At 46.4% G+C, this 20,999-nt stretch overlaps 2 long non-coding RNA genes across 2 annotated transcripts; one reads left to right on the forward strand and one right to left on the reverse strand.

Moving 5' to 3' along the window:
- Nucleotides 1-251: 251 nt before the first annotated feature.
- Nucleotides 252-8,767, forward strand: LOC139435892 (uncharacterized). Its single transcript, XR_011645102.1, has 3 exons — nt 252-325; nt 926-1,233; nt 8,400-8,767. It is a non-coding gene; the product is annotated as an uncharacterized lncRNA (long non-coding RNA).
- Nucleotides 8,768-15,519: 6,752 nt separating this feature from the next.
- On the reverse strand, nt 15,520-17,362 carry LOC117466007 (uncharacterized). Its single transcript, XR_004554232.2, has 4 exons — nt 17,301-17,362; nt 17,033-17,203; nt 16,609-16,785; nt 15,520-16,240 (listed from the first exon to the last, which is right to left on the reverse strand). It is a non-coding gene; the product is annotated as an uncharacterized lncRNA (long non-coding RNA).
- Nucleotides 17,363-20,999: the final 3,637 nt, after the last annotated feature.

The raw sequence follows: 20,999 nt of genomic DNA on the forward strand, positions 1-20,999 counted from the left end.
ATTGTTTAATGTTACACTTCACACAAGTCACGACTGTTTGCAGTTAATGTCGTTGCCGTTAGTAGCGTTAGTTTATATAATGTGCAGCGCTTCAAACAGTGTGCCGCCTTAAAGGCATTTTATAATGTTATAATTTGTTTGCAGTTCATAAAGTCACCACTAGGAGTGATAATGGTATTGTTATATTTAAATTCGCCGTTCTTAGCCTCACTTCAGGTTTAGCGTTAGAGAACGGAATGGTCTGAGAGAAGAAGAAGAAGACCACAGACGACAGACACATGGCAGCAACTTTCCCTCTGCTTCATTCATTTCTCCTGTTCAACAGGTTAGTAGTGTGTACACAGATTATGTCATATTTCGATCTAAGAAGTGTCTTTGAAACTGTTTTATGTGTAGTTAACTTTAATGTCATTCTGTGAGCTACGCCACTAGCGTGTGGCTAATGGATAATAGCGTCCGCTAGCTTCTTTAACACAGGCTCCCTGGATAATGTAGCTCTACTATGTGTATCTGTCCCGTGCACTAGTCTGGCTTACATTTCAAGTTTATTCTGTTTGTATAAATATGTGAAATGTTGGTCTAAGGTCATAATTGTTCATATTATTTAAAAGCTAAAGCGCTAATGCTATGCTAATATTGTGCCTGTACAACAGCCATGTTAAAGTGAGTACAGTCGGGTTGTGTGTGTTATCTGTTATCACTCTATTATATACTGTAAATGAAAAAGGCTTTAATCCCTCATGAAAGTCATAATATGGCATGTGGATTTATGTCCATTTTTTAATAGAAAACGAAATATGTCAGACATAGTTATTTTGATTGGCTAAATGTATTTTTACATTCTCAGTTAGCTTCAGGCCTCACTGAGGAGAAGTATTGAGGTAGAACGCTGGTGAAGCCATTTCCTTATATTCTGTTTGCACAGATAATAAAGCTGGTTGGCAAGAAGGAAGTCATATTCATTCGACCACACAACACAACGCAGAGATACATAAATAGAGAAAACGGATATAATTTGTAAGTGTATTTATTAATGGGTTTAATAAATTCTGGCTAGGACAACCACACAAACGGCAGCAACTTTCCCTCTGCTTCATTCTTTTCTCCTGTTCAACAGGCTTATTATCTGATTACCAGCTCTGCACAGCGGACTTGTAGCACTAGCAGCAGTGGAGATGGAGCATCAGAACCTGGAGAATACAGCAACAACAACAAGGATCCATTTGAAGATAGGTAAATGTAAATATTACAGTAATAGTGTACTTTCATTGTGTGGGTTTAGTTAAATAGTTTGTAAGAGAAAGAGAGAGAGACTCCTGTCCCACCTCCCCATCAGGGCTCAAAATTAACTTTTTTCTTCAGTGTCCCACAACTGTCCCGAATTCTACTTTGTATTGTCCCGGATATAACCAGCAGAGTCCCAAATTTAAATTTGTATCGTTGCCCCCCCAATTATGCAGAATACATATAATTTGATACTTTTTTGTCACTTAATCATCACACCATAGACTCTGGTCCACCATGTATGTTTAAAATACTTATTCTTTTAAACATATGAATATTAGTCTGATCTGTTGCCTCTCCTAGAGTAGAAGGGAAGAGAGTTGATTTAAGACATGTTTTTCTATTGTTTCTCAATATCCACACTAATTTATCATTGTCATGTCAACATTGAAGAATTCTGATTTGTATTTTTCAATTCAATACGGTATGGCTGTATGGTCTCTGTGTTTTATGATCGGAACCCTCTGTCTGGCAATAAAAGTGGTATGAATGATAATAAAAAAACAGAAGTTCCATAATACAGTTTAATAAATGTATCTGTTTTCAGTTCTAATTACAAGTTATCCTCACAAGTCGTCAGTAGTACTATAGGAATATAAATTGATCTTCTATCTTCATTCATGAATGTCAATCATCTTGCTCTCAATCATTCACCACCCCCCCCCCCCCTAGGCACAAACACAACTGGAACATTACTCTCTCTAACATGACACATTATTGTCATACCAGAGTTGATTGACAAACTAAAATTACCTTGCGACCCCCTTTCTAATCGTCACCCAATCTGACTGACGTTCTTGACCCAAAAAAAGTAAAACACTAAAAAAAGATGAAAAGCTAAATGCCTTACGTTTTTGCAGCTAAAGATTTTAGCCTGCTCACTGACTGGCTGACAAAGAAAATACAAAAATGATAGGCTACACCTCTTATTCTGATCAACTGTATTTCACATCATTTTCACAAACTTCAAAAGAACATGACATCGCATTTTAGGACGTTTGTATGCATTGTAAGGCACACTTCAGTTGCTAGCGTTAGTTAGCACTAACATTGGCACTTAAGACTAATTATGTCATAGTCTGCTCCATCATTCACCAGTAGTTTTCCATTCACCTGTCTCACCTGTTTTCCACACCCACTCGTTAACTCACTCTCTTTCTCTTCTGCACCCATTAGCTTCTGCCAGTATTTAAACTCGCACCTGACACACACTCTTTGCCAGATTGTACTTTGCCTCATGCTTGTCTCTCCCGCGTTCAACACTAGATTGCCTACCCGGTTCCGACCCTGCCTGTCCCCGACCTGCCTGCTCTGCCTGTTTCCTGATCCTGCCTGTCCCTCGACTATCCTGCCTGGCCTGTTATCCGACCCTGCCTGTATCCACGCTGACTGCCTCGCTTACTCCCTGACCCTCTGCCTGTCCCTGACTCACCTTCTGCCCGCTGTCCTCCGGTGCGTTATACTGCCCGGTAGGTATTCCTCCGATCCAGTGGAATCTCCAATAAAGGATATTACCAATTCTCCTTGGTTTCTCGAGTGCTGCATTTGGGTTCTCCTTAAGACTGTGACAGAACAATCTGGCCAGAACATGGACCCAGCGCACTCCTCTTCACCAAGAGACCGTTTCGAGAGAGTTGAGGACGCTCTCCAGAGGCAGGAAGCCTCGATAGCCGCCCTGGCCACCGAGGCTCATCATGCTACATCTTCACATGACCAGACGCTAACCTATTTAGCTGCGCAGCTACAGCAGCTAACGGCTACTGTGCAGCAGCTAGTGGCAGGAGTGGCCGCTCCAGCGCCTCTTCCTATGCCGTCGACACCCGCTTCTGCATCACCTCTGATGGGATTTACCCCGGAGCCTCGGGTGGGAACTCCGGAGCGCTACGCCGGGGAACCGGAGGGCTGCAGCCCGTTTCTTACGAACTGTTCTATCCTGTTTGCACTGCAGCCACACACTTTCGCTTCTGAAGCTGCTCGTGTGGCGTTCACGGTCAATCATTTGACTGGGAAAGCCCGACTGTGGGGCACAGCGGAATGGGAGCAACAAACACCCGCCTGCTCTTCGTTCCCCGCTTTTTCTGCGGAGCTGCGCAAGGTGTTTGGACCCGTGTCTGTGGGTCCAGACGCTGCAGGAGGACTATTGAACCTGAGCCAGGGTAATGGATCTATAGTGGATGCCATTGAGTTTCGCACCCGGAGCCGCCTCAGCAACTGGAATTCTGCAGCCCAGTGTGACGCCTATCTGCGTGGGTTGGCGGATTACATCAAAGATGAGCTTGTGTCGTTTGATTTGCCCAATTCACTGGATGGGTTGATTGAACTGACTTCCCGCATGGATCGGCGCATCCAGACACGGAGACGGGAGCGACGATCGGCGGAAGTTCAACATGCCTGGGCGCCCCGACGTCCGAGTTTGGCTGCGACTCCTCACCTCACTCCAGAGCCGCAACCAGGGGGGGATGAGCCCATGCAGGTGGGTCGCACCAACCTCACTTTGGAGGAACGTGAGCATCGCAGACGTCGTAACCTGTGTCTCTACTGCGGCCGGGCCGGCCATTTCGTTTCTCACTGCCCGGTAAAAGGCAAGGCTCAGCAGTAATGGGGAACATACTGGTGAGCCAAACCCCTGGATTTGTTCCCACTCAGAGACCATTGAGCCACGCCAGGTTGCTATTGCCGGATAGCTCTCAGGCTCTTGCAGTTTTTATTGACTCTGGTTCGGACGCGAGTATTATGGATGAAGAGCTTATGCTGCAGTTGGGTATAGACCGGGTTCCCTTATCTCGCCCAGTTCCAGCCAACGCCTTAGACGGTCACCTGCTGGGGACAGTGACTCATCAGACTGTACCCGTTCACATGCTCCTGTCTGGGAACCATCACGAGACTATTCAGTTTCATGTTCTCCGGTCTCCACATATCCCGCTTATCCTGGGTTACCCATGGCTCCGCCGCCACAACCCTAACATTGACTGGGAGACGGGAGCCATTTTGGGATGGAGCCCCTCTTGTCATCAGATCTGTCTGAAACAGGCTGCCGCGCCTCAACGCTCGGGGAACCCCAGCCAAGTTCTGGATGTTACAGGAGTTCCACCGGAATATCTGGACTTCAAGGAAGTATTCAGCAAGTCGAGGGCTACTTCCCTACCACCACACCGGCCCTACGACTGTGCCATCGACCTGCATCCCGGCACCAGCCCTCCCAGGGGTCGATTGTACTCCCTGTCTGCTCCGGAAAGAGTTTCCATGGAGACTTATATCAATGACGCTCTGGCGGCTGGGATTATTCGCCCGTCCTCATCACCTGCTGGCGCAGGGTTCTTCTTTGTAGAGAAGAAAGACAAGACCCTAAGGCCCTGTATCGACTTTCGGGGTCTTAATAATATTACAATCAAGAATCGATACCCACTGCCTCTTATCTCTTCTGCATTTGAGTTGTTGCAGGGAGCAACCATATTCACGAAGCTGGACTTGCGTAACGCGTACCACTTGGTACGTATTCGCGAGGGGGATGAGTGGAAGACCGCCTTCAACACCACCTCGGGGCACTACGAGTACCTAGTCATGCCTTTTGGGCTTACCAACGCCCCTGCAGTATTCCAGGCGTTGGTAAATGATGTGCTCCGAGACATGTTGGACCGACACGTGTTTGTTTACTTGGATGACATCCTGATCTTTTCCAAGACACTGAAAGAACACGTGCACCACGTCCAGGCGGTTCTCAGGAGATTACTCGAGAACTCGCTGTTTGTTAAAACGGAGAAGTGCGAGTTTCACACATCCTCTGTCTCTTTTCTGGGATACATCGTGGGACAAGGGAGCATCGAGATGGATCCTGCCAAGGTTGATGCAGTCACTTCCTGGCCGGTTCCAGATTCCCGGAAGCGGCTACAACAGTTCCTCGGGTTCGCCAACTTCTACCGGAGGTTCATTCGTGGATACAGTACCTTGGCCGCTCCTCTCACAGCCCTGACCTCCTCTAAGGTCATGTTCCAGTGGTCCTCCTCGGCTGAGGAGGCATTCCAGAACCTTAAGGCGAGGTTCACCTCCGGCCCCATCCTCCGAGTACCCGATCCTGTAAGACAGTTTGTTTTGGAGGTGGATGCTTCTGATATGGGGGTGGGAGCCATCCTGTCTCAGCGAGCAATGGACAGCCAAAAACTCCATCCCTGTGCTTTCTTTTCAAAGCGTTTGACTCCAGCGGAAAGGAATTATGATGTGGGAAACCGGGAGCTGCTAGCAGTGAAGTTGGCTCTGGAGGAGTGGCGTCACTGGCTCGAGGGGACCAGTCAACCTTTCCTGGTGTGGACCGACCACAAGAATTTGGAGTACATCCGGTCGGCCCGCAGACTGAATTCCCGACAGGCTAGATGGGCCCTTTTCTTCACTAGGTTCAATTTCTCCCTCTCCTACCGCCCTGGTTCTCGGAACATTAAGGCTGACGCTCTTTCTCGTCAGTTTGGAGAGGGAGGTAACATTCCCAGGGGCTTGGACACCATCCTTCCGACTTCTCAGCTCGTCGCCGCCCTCATCTGGGAGGTGGAGGAGAGGGTCAAGGCTGCCCAGCAGGACCAGCCGGGACCCAGTGCCTGTCCTCCGAACCGCCTGTTCGTTCCGCAGACGTTGAGGTCTGATGTTCTCCAGTTGGCTCATAACTCCAGACTCACCTGCCATCCTGGGATCCAACGCACATGGGAGGTAGTCCAGCAAAGGTTCTGGTGGGCAACACTTAAGGAGGACACCAGGGAATTTATTAATGCCTGCCCCGTTTGCAATCAGAACAAGTCTTCTCACCAAGCTCCTGCTGGTCTCCTACGACCTCTGCCTATCCCTCATCGCCCCTGGTCTCACATTTCTTTGGACTTTGTTACTGGTCTGCCACCGTCCAACGGACACACTGCCATCTTGACGGTGGTAGACCGATTCAGTAAGATGGCTCATTTTGTGCCGATACCCAAGCTCCCCTCAGCTAAAGAGACGGCAGAGCTGGTCCTGCTCCATGTGTTCCGGCTCCATGGGCTGCCTACTGATGTGGTTTCCGATCGTGGTCCTCAATTTACCTCGGTGTTCTGGAGGGAATTCTGCACGCTCCTTGGGGCCACGGTCAGTCTGTCATCCGGTTTCCATCCGCAGTCCAACGGTCAGACAGAAAGAAAGAACCAGGAGATGGAGACAACCTTACGATGTATAGTCTCCAAGAACCCAGCGGCCTGGGCTAAACAGCTACTCTGGGTCGAGTACGCCCACAACACTCTGGTCAGTTCGGCCACCAAGCTGTCCCCATTTCAGTGTGCTTACGGGCTTCAACCCCCTCTGTTTCCGGCCCTGGAGAGGGAGGTTACCTGTCCGTCCGTCCAGGCTTTCATCCGTCGTTGTCGACAGACCTGGAATCAAGCCCGGAGAACTCTCGTCTGTTCGGCCAACCGGTACGCCTCCTCTGCCAACCGCCGACGTTCTGAAGCACCTGTCTACCAGTTGGGCCAAAAGGTATGGCTTTCCTCCCGGGATATTCCTTTACGGGTGGATTCAAAGAAACTTGCACCTAAATTCATTGGACCGTTTGAGATTGTCAGAATAATCAATCCCGCAGCAGTAAGGCTAAGACTGCCTCGGACTCTGCGGATCCATCCCACCTTCCACGTTTCCAGGATCAAACCTGTCCGAGAGATTGCCTTGGTTCCTGCGATCCCTCCCCCACCACCCCCCCGGATGATTGACGGCGGGCCTACGTACACTCTCCGACGACTTCTTCGTTCCCGTCGCAGAGGAAGAGGAGTCCAGTACCTGGTGGACTGGAAGGGTTACGGCCCTGAGGAGAGGTGTTGGGTTCCAGCTCGTCATGTGTTGGACCCCCGGCTCATCAGGGAGTTCCATCGGCGTAATCCCGAGCAACCGTCTAAGACCGTCACGTTGACGGGCAGAGACACAGGGAGAGTCTCTCCTCTTACCGTCAGCTCGTCAGAGGAGGACAGCGAGGGGCAGGCTTCTGATGAAGATGCAGATTCCCACAGGGGGCAGGAGAGGGAGGCGGAAAGAACTTTTTCAGATGAGTACTAATCCCACCTCCCACCTTCATCTGTAGATTAGCATTTAGGGACGTCAGGAGCCGTCCATTAAGGGGGGGGTTCTGTCATAGTCTGCTCCATCATTCACCAGTAGTTTTCCATTCACCTGTCTCACCTGTTTTCCACACCCACTCGTTAACTCACTCTCTTTCTCTTCTGCACCCATTAGCTTCTGCCAGTATTTAAACTCGCACCTGACACACACTCTTTGCCAGATTGTACTTTGCCTCATGCTTGTCTCTCCCGCCTTTCAACACTAGATTGCCTACCCGGTTCCGACCCTGCCTGTCCCCGACCTGCCTGCTCTGCCTGTTTCCTGATCCTGCCTGTCCCTCGACTATCCTGCCTGGCCTGTTATCCGACCCTGCCTGTATCCACGCTGACTGCCTCGCTTACTCCCTGACCCTCTGCCTGTCCCTGACTCACCTTCTGCCCGCTGTCCTCCGGTGCGTCATACTGCCCGGTAGGTATTCCTCCGATCCAGTGGAATCTCCAATAAAGGATATTACCAATTCTCCTTGGTTTCTCGAGTGCTGCATTTGGGTTCTCCTTAAGACTGTGACAAATTAACTAATTTACCACAATGGAAGACGGTGCATCATGACCAGGACTTGGGATGTTTTAGTTTCGGGAGTCGGCAGAATTGGGGCTTGCTACAGGGGGCTGTTTATTCAACCACCTCAGCATTTCTTTCTTCTGTTTTTAACTGTCGTGAGCGTTGCATTGGCGCGAGTCTAGCAGCAGTCAGCAGCAGAGTGGATGAAGTAGAATGCATTCTATGATTTGACAGCCCAATGACTTTGCAAATAACACCCATTTTGAAGTTTACTTTTAATTTTTTTTTTACTGTCCCGAAATAGTCCCAGACAAAATAGATTTGTGTCCCAATAGGAATTTGTATGGGCATCGGGACATCGTTAATTGCGAGCCCTGCTCCCCATTTTATTTTGAGTTGTGCATTGTTATTTGTGCTTGAGAAACATTCCACTTGAACTTTATATTTTAATGAACTTAGTAGTAAATATTGTCCTATATTTCTTTCCGATTTCACAGCTATCTGGGCCTAGCAGCAAGAACCTCCACCTGTGCCTGCACCCAGGTCAAGATCTACCGTGGCTCAAGGGCCACCTCGGTACAAAGGCCTCCACCACAGCCATCACGATCAACCCAGCCAGCAAAGAAGTCTCGCCTAGCACACCTCCCTCCCTCCCGCCGACACAGCCACCAGCAGCCCATGCACCAGGGCTCTCGACTAACTTTTTTCCCCATCCTCCCGGAACCGTCCCGAAATACAATATAAGCCGTCCCGAAATTAATGTGGACCGTCCCGAATTTAAAATGTTAGTTTTTCTACATTATCACGAGTTAAAATCATTCAAAGTGACCTTTAACATAAATAAAACATCATACAAATCATTAGATGATAATTCATCAACCTTTTTATTTGAGCAAATCATTCAATCACATAAACAAAGGCCAAATATATTTAAACAAACACACAAATGGGAAAATTACTCATCCAATTAACAAAAAAAATCAACACTGTCCTGAAGACAGAACCCAGAGTAACCACTAACCAGGATGACAGTCTGTAACACAGTCAGGAGACCTTTACAAACGGCCCCGCCCCCTCGCACCCAGACGGGAGAGAGAGATCTCGTCTGGATTGGAAAGCTCAAAAATACATCATAGACGCATGTTTTAGTCTTATTGCATATTAGAAACGGAGTTGGTGAAACTAAAACTGCAATATAATGTGGATGTAGCAATAATACATATGACATATATTTTTTAAATGTCTCCAGTACCGATAAAAAGTCAGATTACGTCGGAGCTTAACGTTACCACTGTCTTTAATAATTCCGGCCCGTTTAATACCGGGGCTCGGTACCCATCCCTACATGGGGAGAGGCGCAGCATATTGCTAAGGACTAAATATGATGGAGGGTTCTCTTCTCAGCCTTATCACCCATAGGGGATGAAGAGGAGTAAGTAAATAAAGAGGCCGGCGCTCCAGGGTCTGGTTCTGCTGTGCGTTTTTGTGATGTAACGGTAAAACATTTCAGAATTCCTCCACGGGATGCCATTGTACATCACTCAACCCGCGAACAGAACATAGCTAGACCCGCACATTTGCGGGCACAGCCAGCTGTAGCTACATGTGTGTATTTCGAGGGTTTCTGAATGTTTTGTGCGTGTGTGTTTATCATGGTGTTTATGTTGACAAGGAGGTTTAATAACTGTGCTACACAAAATGTGCAGTCGGTTTCATTTTCATCGCCGTTTGTAGTAGAGTTAGCAGGGTATTTTTATTTTAACTCGTCCCAAAATTATTTTGTATCCTCCCCGACACTATTTTTCTACGACGGGACGTCCTTATGCTCGAGCCCGGCCATGCACCATCACCCTCACCTACACAGCAGCCAGACCCACTGTCTTGGAAGACAGACAAAGACCCTGTCTTTACATTTATAATGAATAGTTGGTTGAGAAATTTCTGATATTGTCAGGGTTCGTACAGTCATTAAAAACCTGGAAAAGTCATGGAATGCAATATGCAGCTCTGCACAGCGGACTTGTAGCACTAGCAGCAGTGGAGGTGGAGCATCAGAACCTGGAGAATACAACAACAACAACAAGGATCCATTTGATGATAGGTAAATATTACAGTAATAGTGTACTTTCATTGTGTGGGTGTAACATAGTTAAATAGAGAGAGGGGAGAAACATTCTACTTGAACTTTATATTTTAATGAACTTAGTAATTATTGTCCTATATGTCTTTCCGATTTCACAGCTGCCTGCGCCTAGCAGCAAGAACCTCCATCTGTGCCTGCACCCAGGTCAAGATCTACCGTGGCTCAAGGGCCTTCACCAGAGCCATCACCACCAAGGACCAGAGGACCAGCATCACTACAGCAGCCTCCACCTCCATCTGTGCCTGCCACAAGATTAAGATACACCTCGGTACAAAGGCCTCCACCACAGCACAAAGGCCTCCACCACAGCCATCACGATCAACCCAGCCAGCAAAGAAGTCTCGCCTAGCACACTTCCCTCCCTCCGACACAGCCACCAGCAGCACATGCACCATCACCTACACAGCAGCCAGACCCACTGTCTTGGAAGACAGACAAAGACCATGGCACTGCTCCCCCTGTCTTTACATTTATAATGAATATTGGTTGAGAAAGTTCTGATATTGTCAGGATTCGTACGGTCATTAAAAACCTGGAAAAGTCATGGAATGCAATATTTTCCCCAATGTTTTGGAAATATAAATAAAGTTGCATCAAATATAATTTATGTTATCTAATCGCCGAAATAGTAATACTATAATGATAATAAATACTGTATCGTATAATGAAACGTAAAATGGCAACTGTGGCAGTATTTCGCTGGTGAGAGGTGTTTACAATCACGCCCTCTAGTCTACAGGAGCTACTATTTGATATAAAGATGCCAGGGAAGTGCAGTTTCAACAATGTATGGCTTCTAAAGAATAAGTACCAATTGTGGTTATCAAAAGACATTGACCCAAGACGTACTAAATGCAAACTCTGTTGTAACATATTCGATATTTAGAATATGGGCGAGGCAGCGCATGCTAGCCACATGAAAGAGTCATTTAAAATCATTGGTGAAAAAGTGTATGAACCCTGTATTGTAAATATTGAGATTTTACAGTTTATTATGTTAACATAAATAGTTGGGTGAAAAAAATAAGTTGTAATGCTCAATTTGTATTTGTACACATTACATGAACCTCAGTATGGAATATGAAGTCATGAATCAGTCCTGATGTAACTTTTCTGTGGTGAAAGTAGAGTGATAGAACTATTTTACTCCAAATTCTAATTTACACATTTTCATTATAGACATGAACAACACATTTATATAGGCCTATAGTGTAATTCATATATTTCACTACTTTTGTGAACCAAAAACGTTGGTAAACCAAATCTGAAACACAAAAAAAAATGGATGACATGAGTACATCTGTGTTTTCACAAGTTTTTAAGTTTTCCAAAAATCTGATTTCTAAGCTAAGTATCTCATAAGACAGTGCTCTAAGGTGAGTGACATTGCATTTCTAGCAAGACCAGAGACTGAACATTTTGATATGTTACACCATGCCATGTTATAAGAAGTACATTTAAAAGGTGATTTAAGGAGACAAATATCCTTCACTTCAGTAAAATAAGGTACGGCGATTTTATTTTAAAAGACAATTGTCATAGTCTGCTCCATCATTCACCAGTAGTTTTCCATTCACCTGTCTCACCTGTTTTCCACACCCACTCGTTAACTCACTCTCTTTCTCTTCTGCACCCATTAGCTTCTGCCAGTATTTAAACTCGCACCTGACACACACTCTTTGCCAGATTGTACTTTGCCTCATGCTTGTCTCTCCCGCGTTCAACACTAGATTGCCTACCCGGTTCCGACCCTGCCTGTCCCCGACCTGCCTGCTCTGCCTGTTTCCTGATCCTGCCTGTCCCTCGACTATCCTGCCTGGCCTGTTATCCGACCCTGCCTGTATCCACGCTGACCGCCTCGCTTACTCCCTGACCCTCTGCCTGTCCCTGACTCACCTTCTGCCCGCTGTCCTCCGGTGCGTTATACTGCCCGGTTGGTATTCCTCCGATCCAGTGGAATCTCCAATAAAGGATATTACCAATTCTCCTTGGTTTCTCGAGTGCTGCATTTGGGTTCTCCTACGACTGTGCCATCGACCTGCATCCCGGCACCAGCCCTCCCAGGGGTCGATTGTACTCCCTGTCTGCTCCGGAAAGAGTTTCCATGGAGACTTATATCAATGACGCTCTGGCGGCTGGGATTATTCGCCCGTCCTCATCACCTGCTGGCGCAGGGTTCTTCTTTGTAGAGAAGAAAGACAAGACCCTAAGGCCCTGTATCGACTTTCGGGGTCTTAATAACATTACAATCAAGAATCGATACCCACTGCCTCTTATCTCTTCTGCATTTGAGTTGTTGCAGGGAGCAACCATATTCACGAAGCTGGACTTGCGTAACGCATACCACTTGGTACGTATTCGCGAGGGGGATGAGTGGAAGACCGCCTTCAACACCACCTCGGGGCACTACGAGTACCTAGTCATGCCTTTTGGGCTTACCAACGCCCCTGCAGTATTCCAGGCGTTGGTAAATGATGTGCTCCGAGACATGTTGGACCGACACGTGTTTGTTTACTTGGATGACATCCTGATCTTTTCCAAGACACTGAAAGAACACGTGCACCACGTCCAGGCGGTTCTCAGGAGATTACTCGAGAACTCGCTGTTTGTTAAAACGGAGAAGTGCGAGTTTCACACATCCTCTGTCTCTTTTCTGGGATACATCGTGGGACAAGGGAGCATCGAGATGGATCCTGCCAAGGTTGATGCAGTCACTTCCTGGCCGGTTCCAGATTCCCGGAAGCGGCTACAACAGTTCCTCGGGTTCGCCAACTTCTACCGGAGGTTCATTCGTGGATACAGTACCTTGGCCGCTCCTCTCACAGCCCTGACCTCCTCTAAGGTCATGTTCCAGTGGTCCTCCTCGGCTGAGGAGGCATTCCAGAACCTTAAGGCGAGGTTCACCTCCGGCCCCATCCTCCGAGTACCCGATCCTGTAAGACAGTTTGTTTTGGAGGTGGATGCTTCTGATATGGGGGTGGGAGCCATCCTGTCTCAGCGAGCAATGGACAGCCAAAAACTCCATCCCTGTGCTTTCTTTTCAAAGCGTTTGACTCCAGCGGAAAGGAATTATGATGTGGGAAACCGGGAGCTGCTAGCAGTGAAGTTGGCTCTGGAGGAGTGGCGTCACTGGCTCGAGGGGACCAGTCAACCTTTCCTGGTGTGGACCGACCACAAGAATTTGGAGTACATCCGGTCGGCCCGCAGACTGAATTCCCGACAGGCTAGATGGGCCCTTTTCTTCACTAGGTTCAATTTCTCCCTCTCCTACCGCCCTGGTTCTCGGAACATTAAGGCTGACGCTCTTTCTCGTCAGTTTGGAGAGGGAGGTAACATTCCCAGGGGCTTGGACACCATCCTTCCGACTTCTCAGCTCGTCGCCGCCCTCATCTGGGAGGTGGAGGAGAGGGTCAAGGCTGCCCAGCAGGACCAGCCGGGACCCAGTGCCTGTCCTCCGAACCGCCTGTTCGTTCCGCAGACGTTGAGGTCTGATGTTCTCCAGTTGGCTCATAACTCCAGACTCACCTGCCATCCTGGGATCCAACGCACATGGGAGGTAGTCCAGCAAAGGTTCTGGTGGGCAACACTTAAGGAGGACACCAGGGAATTTGTTAATGCCTGCCCCGTTTGCAATCAGAACAAGTCTTCTCACCAAGCTCCTGCTGGTCTCCTACGACCTCTGCCTATCCCTCATCGCCCCTGGTCTCACATTTCTTTGGACTTTGTTACTGGTCTGCCACCGTCCAACGGACACACTGCCATCTTGACGGTGGTAGACCGATTCAGTAAGATGGCTCATTTTGTGCCGATACCCAAGCTCCCCTCAGCTAAAGAGACGGCAGAGCTGGTCCTGCTCCATGTGTTCCGGCTCCATGGGCTGCCTACTGATGTGGTTTCCGATCGTGGTCCTCAATTTACCTCGGTGTTCTGGAGGGAATTCTGCACGCTCCTTGGGGCCACGGTCAGTCTGTCATCCGGTTTCCATCCGCAGTCCAACGGTCAGACAGAAAGAAAGAACCAGGAGATGGAGACAACCTTACGATGTATAGTCTCCAAGAACCCAGCGGCCTGGGCTAAACAGCTGCTCTGGGTCGAGTACGCCCACAACACTCTGGTCAGTTCGGCCACCAAGCTGTCCCCATTTCAGTGTGCTTACGGGCTTCAACCCCCTCTGTTTCCGGCCCTGGAGAGGGAGGTTACCTGTCCGTCCGTCCAGGCTTTCATCCGTCGTTGTCGACAGACCTGGAATCAAGCCCGGAGAACTCTCATCTGTTCGGCCAACCGGTACGCCTCCTCTGACAACCGCCGACGTTCTGAAGCACCTGTCTACCAGGTGGGCCAAAAGGTATGGCTTTCCTCCCGGGATATTCCTTTACGGGTGGATTCAAAGAAACTTGCACCTAAATTCATTGGACCGTTTGAGATTGTCAGAATAATCAATCCCGCAGCAGTAAGGCTAAGACTGCCTCGGACTCTGCGGATCCATCCCACCTTCCACGTTTCCAGGATCAAACCTGTCCGAGAGAGTGCCTTGGTTCCTGCGATCCCTCCCCCACCACCCCCCCGGATGATTGACGGCGGGCCTACGTACACTCTCCGACGACTTCTTCGTTCCCGTCGCAGAGGAAGAGGAGTCCAGTACCTGGTGGACTGGAAGGGTTACGGCCCTGAGGAGAGGTGTTGGGTTCCAGCTCGTCATGTGTTGGACCCCCGGCTCATCAGGGAGTTCCATCGGCGTAATCCCGAGCAACCGTCTAAGACCGTCACGTTGACGGGCAGAGACACAGGGAGAGTCTCTCCTCTTACCGTCAGCTCGTCAGAGGAGGACAGCGAGGGGCAGGCTTCTGATGAGGATGCAGATTCCCACAGGGGGCAGGAGAGGGAGGCGGAAATAACTTTTTCAGATGAGTACTAATCCCACCTCCCACCTTCATCTGTAGATTAGCATTTAGGGACGTCAGGAGCCGTCCATTAAGGGGGGGGTTCTGTCATAGTCTGCTCCATCATTCACCAGTAGTTTTCCATTCACCTGTCTCACCTGTTTTCCACACCCACTCGTTAACTCACTCTCTTTCTCTTCTGCACCCATTAGCTTCTGCCAGTATTTAAACTCGCACCTGACACACACTCTTTGCCAGATTGTACTTTGCCTCATGCTTGTCTCTCCCGCGTTCAACACTAGATTGCCTACCCGGTTCCGACCCTGCCTGTCCCCGACCTGCCTGCTCTGCCTGTTTCCTGATCCTGCCTGTCCCTCGACTATCCTGCCTGGCCTGTTATCCGACCCTGCCTGTATCCACGCTGACCGCCTCGCTTACTCCCTGACCCTCTGCCTGTCCCTGACTCACCTTCTGCCCGCTGTCCTCCGGTGCGTTATACTGCCCGGTTGGTATTCCTCCGATCCAGTGGAATCTCCAATAAAGGATATTACCAATTCTCCTTGGTTTCTCGAGTGCTGCATTTGGGTTCTCCTTAAGACTGTGACAACAATGAAGGCAGGTTATATTGATTGATATATTTATTATATTGAAAGCCAAATTAATACATAGTCCCCTGAAGCTGGTATAATGTACAATTTCCAGCCTCACAATGTCAGGAACTTTTCATCTACAGATTGCTTTGGTCTGGTTTTGCTCTTCACTGATTGGTTACTGAGACTTTGAACTCAAACGGACCTCCCCGTTTATAAAACGGACCTCCCCGTTTATAAAACGGACCTCCCCGTTTATTCGCGCGTAGTTTCGCACGAATAAACGGACCTCCCCGTTAATCCGCGCGAAACTACGCGCGAATAAACGCGTGAATTGTGGCGCAAAGGGCGTTCCATAGAGACTGTCTCTCTCGCGAGCGAGCGCAGAGCCGCTCGCGGGCTCAGAGCCGCTCGTTGGGGTTTAATCTGCGCGCGAGGGTCATTTTATGCGCGTGTAAAAGCACATTTTCCGCTCGTGAGTAGCTTGTTTTACGCGCTAGAATATTGACCCAAATCTGACTCCATAGTCTTCTTCCTCAGACTCAGGGCTAGTGTAGTCATTGTCATCCGACTCCTCAATGTCCTGCTGTAATTGAAGATCATGGCATTCCAAAGCGGCTACACCGCATGTACAGCCTGTTTGTGTTGGCTTTTGAGGAAGTGCCACCTCCGACTGAGGACACTCTTGAGCCCATGTGCAGCATCCTCTGTCAGGTCACCGAAATCTGTAGAGGAATAACCACACAGAAAAAGGGCTCAATGTAAACAAACCATGACAATTGTAAATCTCTTTGCATTGTACAATGCTGCATATGTAAAAACACTACAAAGTAGGTAAATCCATCTTATCTAACTGAAGGATGTTAGTATATATTGGGTGCCAAATGGGATATGTTGATTAATGTTTGATATAGTGCTTGACAATTAGTCAATAGACAGAAAATAATCGATTATGATCTTGATGATGAATAGTTTCAGTAATTTACTATTTCACTTCGGCCTGACACAGTGACAGATGTGTTCTACTTATGTAAGACATGCAATGTGTTGAAGAGTGGATGAAAATATTCAAATGTTAAGATCTCAGACATACTGCTGGTTTTGATGCCCTCCAAAGTCTGTCCTCTCAGTGCTTCCACTTCTTGCACTTCCTTCAGAAGGAACATGATGTGCTGCGACATCTCTTTCACCAGGATGCTCTGCTCCTCCTCCAAACGTCTGACCAGCATTACCTGGTCAAAGACAGACCTCTTCAACCTGAAGGTGTTGCCTTTAGGTTGAGGAAAGGAATGGAGTAGTGGACAAGGAATATTTATTCATAAATTCTATTATTACAGAATGATTTTCATTTCTGAGACACAAATCTTTGTAGCGATAGCATTGGTTCTCTATAATGTAAACTAATAACACATATTATATATTTGTAGGTATCACCATTGCTTTTTCTGCCCCATGATAAACTGTAATATTTTGGTATGGACTAAAAAAACAACAAGCCAAACTAGCAATTATCCTACCATTTGCATGCCTCTCCCATGGTAGGATGTAGCCCTCTGTCAGACTGCAAGCCAACTCCTCGTCAATCTGTTCTTCCTACACTCCGGTGTTGTATTGCACAACTTTTTCGCGAAGCTTCTTTTTCAGCTCTCTCATTCTCTTCCTCTTTCTTTGCCTTGCCTCGTTGCTGTCTGCAAAGTGAAACGGAAACAAAACTGTGTCATGGTGCCAGAATGTTTTTTGTATGTTTTTGAAGTGTAATTTCAATAACTACGTTTGACAACAAACCATGCTGACGATACAGATCTTGCTTCCTGCGCAAAAGAGTGACAGTGATGTTCTCAATATCCACCCTCAGTCCTTCAGTGCACCCTGGGGCGTACACTCTCTCTAAATAGTTACAATAACACAATTGGAGAAGAGATACAATCAGTGACAGTCTCAGTTTCAACATATAGCCAACTTATATTGTATGTCTAAACTTACAGTAATTAACAGATGTATATATGGAAAACCTGTGGTATGTCTTACCTGTGACCGCCCATTGCCTGACATCATACACCCACTGCTGTATGGTCTCCTGATCAAGGTTGTGCTCCTTTTTGAAGTTGCTGAAGCTGGCAGCTTCCACCTTTGCCCTCTCTGTGATCTTTACAAAAAAAAGAAAATGTCAGAGCAAAAGCGCCATGCAACACCATAATGCAAAGAACACCAGTTTTCAGTACAAGACCTTCAGAAGAACAGTTGAAACATTCCATGACACCATCTGACTTGCAAGAGGAAGTGTGGATAAGGGAGAACATAATGTATATAGCCATGAGGTTACATTGCAGACATCCTTCATAAATATGTAATGTCAGATGAGAAGACAATTGTAATTTGCCCTTACTTTGACATATCTGTGTGCTAAAACTTGATGAAGGTTGTCCCTCTTCCTTCTGTTCCACCCCATGGCCTGTTGAGTAAGCATGTTCACTCTTCCTAAAAAACACAAAAATATATCCACAAACAAAAAAGCAAGTATTCACATCAAAAAGGCAATACTGAGTGAGAAACCTGATAGACATGACTAAACCCAATCGTTAAAAGGTTGTTGAACTGGTAATACACCAATAATTAGCTATTGGCTGAGATAACATCAGCTCAGGGAGCTAAAGGACTCTGAGTGATTCGATTGTAAACTTTAGTCTAAGTTATCTCAGTGGGTCTCAAAGGGAATGGTCATACATGTAAACAAATATCTCCATCTATTTAATATAGGCCTAGTTGTAAAAAACAAGATAATAAATCATTCCAATGTGTACTATAGGTCAGTAAATAAAATCAAAAACACAGTTTGAAAGGGGAGTGATTAGTAAAATATGCATTACTAAAAGAAAGAATGCAGATTAGATAAAGATAGGAGAGAGGAGTTTATCAAATATGCGTTATTGGTTGTGAGCATATTCTATGGCTTTTTGATTATTGAAATAGCTACAGTTCTGTTTCATGAGTGTTGAGAGCTGTATCCATACATCTCTTAAATTAAATCGGGAAAATGTTTAATTGCTTAATGTTTAATTACTGTTTTGTGTCCCCCCCACTTCTCAAACCAAAGTTACACCCTTGGGGATGGGTATCGTTGGAAATGTATCGATTCCGGTTCTGCTTATCGATTCCGGTTCTTATCGATTCCCCGTTTCGAATCCAAAATGTAAAAGAAAGAGGTCAAACGTTTAGATAACAACAATATCTTTATTCTTTTAAGCTTTAACTGACATTTTTACAAATAAAAAATATACATGCAATACAAATATATTGCACAATAGCTGTGCTTTATTTTAGATAGAGGATTACTCGTAAAGCACACAGTGAAAGTACCTTTTATTTCTGGTAGCAGTCAACTAGTACCGAGTGCAACAGTGTCAGTTTTATTTTAAGAACTTGTGGCAAAGAATATGAGAAGAAAAAGTTATGTACTTGTAAAAAAAAGTTGTGTCTGCTGAATTTGTCTCTGAAACATGATTTATTAGAAAAATGTTATGTGTTTGTTTGATAGATACGTTTTTTCTTTGCAAAGCTAAATGCATTAGTTTGAAGATGGTGTTTTGTATTTGCAAACCACATTGTGTTAGTGAATCATGAGGCATTTGTAAAACATTTAGTTTGTTTGTGGAGTTATGGCAGGAAATTAGCTCCATAATTCCCACCTCTGCTAATCATAAACAACGTATTTTCCACAAACACAACATAAAGGGATTTTCAACTGAGGAAGCTTTGCTGCTGCTGCTGGTAAACAGTGCCTCCCACTGGTGAGAGGTCAGTATCACATCAAAGTGAATTATTGTCGTTATTGCTTCTTGTCGTTCATAATAAAAATCAGGCGATGGTCACATAAAGAATGGTGTGTTTGGTGTGCCTCGACTTAAATATAAAATGTAATAAGACTCCCTTTTTAATTGCATGAAACTATTGATGTGTAAATAAACGGTGAAGACATTTTATCCACAAAGCAGGTAAACCTAAACTGGGTTAGAATTCCTCAACCTTGACTGTCTTTTGTTTTCCTCCTGGTGCTCTAAATACAGTGAGAAGAATATTGTATTCATTAACGACAAGGAATATCGTTGACGCCCTCTGCCGTACAAAATCCATACATTTCATTTCCCAAGAAGAGAAACCTGAGCCTTATACAGCAGATTTGTACTTCTCAGGAAATGAAAGCTAGGCAGGCTATATAGTCAATTTTAACTGTTTTTAATATTTACTCACTAGCAGGTAGCAACAGAGGCTAATTGTATGTAACAGCCTGAACAAATACTAGAACAATATGCATCCAAAACATATTAACAACGTTTAAAAAATAACCGGTGTCGTTTTTTGGTTTTTCGGAAAACCAAAAAAACAACGTTATTCAGTTTTTAAACCAAAACGGGAAAACAGATAAATCAACGTTTTGGTTTTGTTTGTATGATTTACGGATAATCCAGTGAATGCTGGGAAAACGAGGAGAAAGCGCATTATGAAGTGTGTGTGTGTGTGTGTGTGTGTGTGTGTGAGACACTGGCATTTGTTTTCAGAAGATATTATGATAGTGTTGTTCGTTCCGTTGCACGTGCGACAGCATTTAGCACTACATCGAGATTAAGATTAAACTAATTTATTTTGGGAACACCCGCATATAGGCTACCTATGGAGTTAGCCAGATGTGTGTAAATTACTGTTCATGGTCATTTGAAAACAAATGCCGATGTCGGACAGACACAAACACACCAAACACACAGAGCTGAGCTGAGCAGAGCACATACACAAACACATCATGCACCTTGGTGACCGGACATCTCCTTTATAAAACTAATAAAAGGGGGAGTAATCGGGCAGTGCGATGTGTGCAGAGATGTGTGCAGAGGTGTCTGCAGTGGTGTGTGTGGTTAACACGTAGCAGCCTGCAGTCACTCGCTGTTCTGATGAAGGTAAACACAGTGAAGGCGGTGCGTAAAAAGGCACATCTTTACCCGCTGGTGCTTTACTTCTCAAAGGCGGAGTATACGCTCCCTCCTGATGCTGCCTGCAGCCATTTCATAAAGTGAAGGAGGTTTTCCTTCTATAAAACAGCTTCCGGCAGCAGATACTGTGAGAGTCCCGGACATGAATTCATAGATCAAGGCAGACTGGTTTACTCTCCTGTTTTGCCAATCCAGTGCTTAAACAAATAGCTCTACACCCCTGGCCGACATGTCCTTAAAATGAAGTCCGAGTTTGAAATATATCTCAAATAATGTATGCACTGCCATTTCCCCACATAAACATAACAGTCTGCAATCAAACGGTTGTCTCCTGTACGCTCTTCTTCCAACTTGGCGCACCGGTAACTTTCTCGTGCCCACAAGAGGCTGAAACCTTAGGCTGAGCCGCCGAATCCCTCGGAACATCATAAAAGCCATTTTCAACGGTTATCTGGTGAAAGATTAACTAGGCCAGGGGTTCCCAGCCTTTATTGTGCCAAGG

This window comes from Pseudochaenichthys georgianus, chromosome 20 (genome assembly GCF_902827115.2).
Source record: "Pseudochaenichthys georgianus chromosome 20, fPseGeo1.2, whole genome shotgun sequence".
NCBI lineage: Eukaryota > Metazoa > Chordata > Actinopteri > Perciformes > Channichthyidae > Pseudochaenichthys > Pseudochaenichthys georgianus.